A 5,901-nucleotide genomic window follows, 5' to 3' on the forward strand; every position below is an offset into this window, starting at 1 on the left:
AATCCCAAAATCTCTGTAGATGTTCATTGAAATGAAAAATAAACACCCTAAATTAAAAAAAAAAATGGCAGTCTGAATTAACCTTAAGTCCATTTTTGCCATGAGGCACTGAAGGCTAACCCACTGCTCTAGTGTGAGTTCCAACTCATGGTGAGCCTCCACTGGGTTTCTGAGATTGTAAATCTTTATAGGAGGAGATTGCCATCTTTCCCTCCATGGTTTGGCTGATAGATTTAAGCCATTGACTTTTTCATTAGTAGTACAACACAGCCAATTTTTAACTAAGTTAGGATTAAGGTTTATGTGTGACACGTGCTGACATGAAAATACCAAATTGTTAAAAAAAACCTATAGACTAGATCTAGCCTCAGACTGTTTGTATTTTTTATGATTTAGAATAATTAAAAGTCAATTTTCGTGAAACTCTTAGAGGTTGAACAGTTTTTTCTCACTAATATGGGCCTCTAATGAAATCTGCTGCCCTATTGATTTTGTTTTAAATGATTTAATCTTTGTGTCATACAGGTTTTAATTTTATTTCTTAGTTTGAGCTGATTAATTTTATATTTCCACAAGGAAGCTAGCTGTTGCTTTAAAAATATGTATACTTTTTAAAAAGAAGAATAAATTTACAGTAGATACTTTCAACCTTATGGATAAATAAATCTTGAAAAATCATTGCAGTAGGTTTCTGAATTTCTAAGAAATTATGTTAGCTCCATGCTTACAAAGCAAAAGTTCATCTTTACTTGAGGCTATATCTGATGTGTTATAGTTATTAAAGTATTTATTCTGTTAAAATCTATAGAGAGAGCTTTGCACAGTGGCAATATCATAGCCAATGAGGTCTAGCTGAGGCACAGTTATTGCTAATTGAAATTAAAAAAATCTATAGAGAAAATTGCTTAGAACATCATTCCTTAGGAGATATCTGGGATAGTGCTTTTCAAAGTTTTATAAAGAAAATTTTATATCCCGTCAGCAGGAAAAGAAAACACAACTGGTTCTCACACAGAAATCTGGCAAGCTGACCATAAAAACATGTATATTTTGACATCTGTTTTACTTTAAAGATTCATATCCTGTTCCATAATGTACTTATGTTCATCTGACAATAAAATTACTTTTCATTTTCTCTTCTTCTAACATGATGTCATGTTTAAGCCCAACTTTGTATGCCTTTAGGCCATGCCACATACTCAAGAGTGTGACAGGAGAGAAAATAGTTGATGACATGATTGAATCCATGACAATACACAGAATATGTCAATTAATCCACCCACCATGCTCAGATGATAAGAAAATGCATTGAGCACATAGAGTACTTCTACAGGAAAAGGAAATGAGGGTGACCAAGAAGAAGGCTTTTTAAAAATAACAAGAAAAATTCATTTCAGAGTGGTGAAAGAGAAGGATGCCATCTGGAGAAGCTGACGCGAGAGTCATTTGGAACACAGGAAACAAATGAGCTCTCCATATCTTATAGTTCCACTTGACACCAAGCCTGAAGAATTATGCCTTTGAACAGCAGGTGAAGGCTGATTTCACAAAAAAAGGAGAGTCAGGTAGACAGACATAGATGAGGCAGTAGAACAGGGAACAGCCTCCTAAATCTGTAGTTCTCTTGAGCTCTGTAGTCTCTCAATGGCCTAGTACTTAGAGAAGACTCAGTGAGGAATAGCCCACACTGTCCTCCCATTAAAAAAACCCCAAACATTATTTTCTTAATCGGGATGGGTGTGTCGGAGGCAGTGTGATTGGCACAAGATAAAGCAGAGTTTAGGGATGTTGTACATAGGGTCGCTATGAGTCGCAAGCGACTCGAGGGCACATAACAACAACAGGTGACAAAAGATAAATGCTAATAGAGTGGAAAAACTAGAGTGACATTCTGTTGGGCTCTTTAAGGCTTGAGGTAGAGAAGCAGGACTAGATTTGAGAGAGGAGAGAGGAGAAAGACAAGGGGTGGGGCAGGAGCCCACACGGCGGAATGGCAAAGGTGTAGATACAAGATTGGAAGGACTCAGAAGGCATCTAGCTCAAGAGCTGGATTAGCTGTTAAATAAGTCGAGCTGCCTCAATTTAGAATTTCAAATAGTTTTCTTTGTTTTTGTTTAGGTACTGAGTAAACTATGACTCATAGTGACCCTGTGAGTGGGGACCTTGCTCCATCATGTATCATCCTCGCAATCTCTGCCATACTCAATTCCATTGTTTTAGTCACTGTGTCAGTTCATCTTATTGAGGAATTATATTTTTTTGAGCCTGTACTTTTCTCAGTAGGATGTCTTTCCAAGGATTGGGCCTCCTGAAAACATGCCCAAAGTGCATGAGATGAAGTTTCACCCTCCTTGTCTCTAAGAAGCTCCCTTGGTGCACATCCTCAAATTTTCTTTAGTGTTTTGCTAGTAAGTTATTGTATTTATAGGTTAGTTTTTATTATTGTCTTTTAATGTTTTTTTCTTTCATTGTCTGGGTGGCACAGGGAAAGGCTTATCATTTCCCTTTTTTTCATTGTTTGACTCTGGGTGGCCAAGTCAAGTTGTTCAGGGGTCCTTGGTGGAGAAACACAGAGTGTTTTTTCCTTGGTTATTGGAGTGACCCACCAAGATTCCAGCCACACATGTTCATTACTTAGATTCATCGAAGCATGGTAAATATTAATGAACTCAGCATACTCAGGCTAATGCTTATACTTTTAATAGGTTAATATTCCTTTGACATTTAATTTTGGAATAAACATCTATACCAGGTTAATAAACGAAACATAACATAAAAGCAAAAATGAAAATAAAAAGTTAGACAAATATATATGTGTGCAAATCTATTTTGGCTTTTGCCTAGCTTCTCTGCAATTTCACTCTTTATAAAAGAGAAAAAAAAAAGAAACTATTTCCATTTTCACTTCTTCCTATTAGCATGAAACATCGCCATGTAAATCAAGGGAGCTCTGGTTGTGTAGTCAGTAGGGAGTTGAATTGCTAAGAAAGATGGCACCTCTCTAACAATTCAAATCCACCGGGATTGTGTGGGAGAAAGAGCATCTCCTCTCTTGGAATTTACAATCTTTGAAAATGTACTGGAGAGACAGTTATGTGTTGATTGTGACTCACAAGCAATGAGAAGTGAAGAAAAAAGTCTTAAAAATCAATCTCACTTGGTGCGTCGAACTGTGGAGCAGATCCTTCTTTTTTACTTTTAGTCCCTTTTACATTTTGACAAATTCAACTTCAACTCCCCTGCGAGTTCTATTTAAACTAAGGCAGAGGTCCTGGTGTCCATCTCAGTAGTTCAGTAGTGCATTCTTAGAGTCTTCCTCTGATCCTGAGGACATGTTCTTGTTTATCAAGTCCAGCTTCTCAAATGATTTGCTCAGCATGCACATTGAATAGATAAGGAGAACAAAGAAAGCCCTGACACATACTTTCCTTGCAATGTTCCCCTGATCTGTTTGTACAATAGGTATAGGTTTCGTATGAGCATAATTGAGTATTCTGGGATTCCCATTCTTTTCAGTGTTAGCTGTAATTTGTTATGATTTACATAGTCAAATGCCTTTGCACAGTCATTAAAACACAAATAGACACTCTGCTTGCATTCTCTGTTTTTAACTAAAATCCATCTGACATCACCAATGATATCCCTTGTGCCATTGGCCTCTTCTAAACCCAGCTTGAGCTTCTGGTAGTTCTCTTTCACAGTACTGTTCCAGCCGTTTTTTTCATGATCGTCAAAAGTAGTTTGCTTGCATATGATATTAATGAAATTGTTTTATAATTTCCACATTCTATTGCATAACTTTTCTAGGGTAAGGGGACAAATATGGTTCTGTTCATAAATATTAGAAGAAAATCCCATGGAGATAACCCAATGGAGAAAACCCCATGGAGAAATTTTACTCTTTAACACATGGAATTGCCATGAGTTGGAAATGATTCTACTAACATTTAAATCAAGTATGAAAAGTATCCCAGTGGACATTTTTCTTACCAAATTATGAACACTTAAAAAAGTATCTGGGATAAATACTTCATTTTTTAAATAAATATTTAATTTTCTTTGTATGCATCCTATTGCTGAACTTAGTTTCTAAGATGTTGTTATTAACTGTGTCTTTATGGACATAAAGATGCATAGGACCAAGTACTCCTCTCTAGAACTAACTTGAGGAGCCAAAGAGATGTGACTATAATGCGGGGAATTTTTCACACATGTATGGTAGAATAATATAACAATTCTTAGTGGATATAACATCGTGCTTGCTGGGGCCTCATCAAAAAAGGTAGTTGGTAAAGAAAAAAGCTGAAAACTATCAGAAATATAATGTATTTGAATTCTAGACGTATTGATTAGTCATCTATATTGTAATGTCCAAGAGCATGTCATTAAAACTATGAATGGAATCCCAAAATCTGAAAAATAACCTAAATTTAAAAAAAAAAAACCTACTTGAATTAGGATAATGGGGAAGTCAGCAGGGGATGCCTTTAAATAACTTATTGATATTGAGTCAGAACCAACTCGTAGTTGACCTTTGCTGGGTTTCCGAGGCTGTAAATTGCACACAGAGAGAGAGGCTGCCCATCTTCCTTCCAAGTGGCTGCAGGGGGAGTCCAATCATCAGAGAGGCATGGCTTTTGAGATAGCAATGCAAGTCTCCACTGATTACACCACCAATGCTCCTTTTAGCTTAATTAGCTGTGAAATATTTGGATTAAGTCTATGCTATCATCATAATTATTTTTTTTTGTTCATACAGTTTTAAGTAGAACACCAAGTTCTATTTAAGAGCTTAAAGGAGAATTTTAAAATCTAGTCTGAGGGAAACAAAACATCAAAATAAAGAAAATAAAAACAGGCTGGTGGGAGAGTAAGCAATTATAAGACAGATTGTAATAAGGGAAAGTAGAACCCAGCAGAGCATTTGAGGTTTGTCCTAAGCCTTTTTCAACTCTAAACTACCCTGTGGCTGAGTCTGACAGAGGAAAAAGAAATGGACATTCTCTCTCTCTCTCTCTGTCTGTCTCTGTCTCTGTCTCTCTCTCTTTTTGTTATGTTTCAGCCTGCAGTTCCTGTCTTCCTTCCAATTAGCGCCTTACTTCCCGAATTTCTAAAAGCCCCGTCAGTCTTTGAGGAAGCTTCTCTTTCATTGTTAGCTGAATTTAATGCAGTTTCTTTTCTATTTTTGAAGAAAAGAACAATTTATTGGTCTTGATATTTTTACTCGTTTTCTGCTCCTTGACATAGAAAAACCACAGTTGATAAAGTCTTACAGTGTTTGCAACTGTCCTTAACATCCACACCTTGTCATTTAGACATTTTCTTATTTAGGCACTGTCTAGAATCCAGAATTAGACCTGACCCTCATCTTTTGGGGTAAAGTATTATTGTTGTGTTACCATTGATTCAGGACCTACTCATAACTGACACTCTAGTGTGTTTTACAGGCAGTAAATTGCAGAGGAGTTGACTGATCATCTCTCCCATGGACCAGCTGGTGGATTCAAACCACATGCCTTTTGGTTGATAGGCCAAATTCTTACTGCTAGACCATATGAACTTAGTATAAACATAATACAAAACCCTAGTAATGTAAAAACTAGAGAAAAATATGCTAAGTTGGAAGCATTTATGATGCTAATTAGACATAATTTCTTCCTTAAAATAATATGAGTTAAGACTAAATTTCGTCTAGAATTTGTTGTTGGAGCATTACTTGAGCAAAACAACTTTTGGTGAAAAAGAAATGAACCTAAATGGGGAGAAGAAAAGATGTCTCAACTATAACTTTTTAAGTCTCCTGCTTTCCTCTTTTGGGGTTGCCAAAACAGACTGGCTAGTGCTTTATTTGGCCCAAATGCTTCCTGGACCATTTGGTTCTTGCCATATAAACTACTGAGA

At 36.4% G+C, this 5,901-nt stretch overlaps 1 protein-coding gene across 3 annotated transcripts in view; it reads left to right on the forward strand.

Annotated features, from left to right (window-relative positions):
• TRPC6 (transient receptor potential cation channel, subfamily C, member 6) overlaps positions 1-5,901 on the forward strand; it is a 219,791-nt gene that overhangs the window by 31,479 nt on the left and 182,411 nt on the right. The window lies entirely within an intron of this gene.

This window comes from Elephantulus edwardii, unplaced genomic scaffold (assembly GCF_000299155.1).
Source record: "Elephantulus edwardii isolate Elephantulus edwardi_28Jun2011 unplaced genomic scaffold, EleEdw1.0 scaffold00056, whole genome shotgun sequence".
Taxonomy (NCBI): Eukaryota; Metazoa; Chordata; class Mammalia; order Macroscelidea; family Macroscelididae; genus Elephantulus; species Elephantulus edwardii.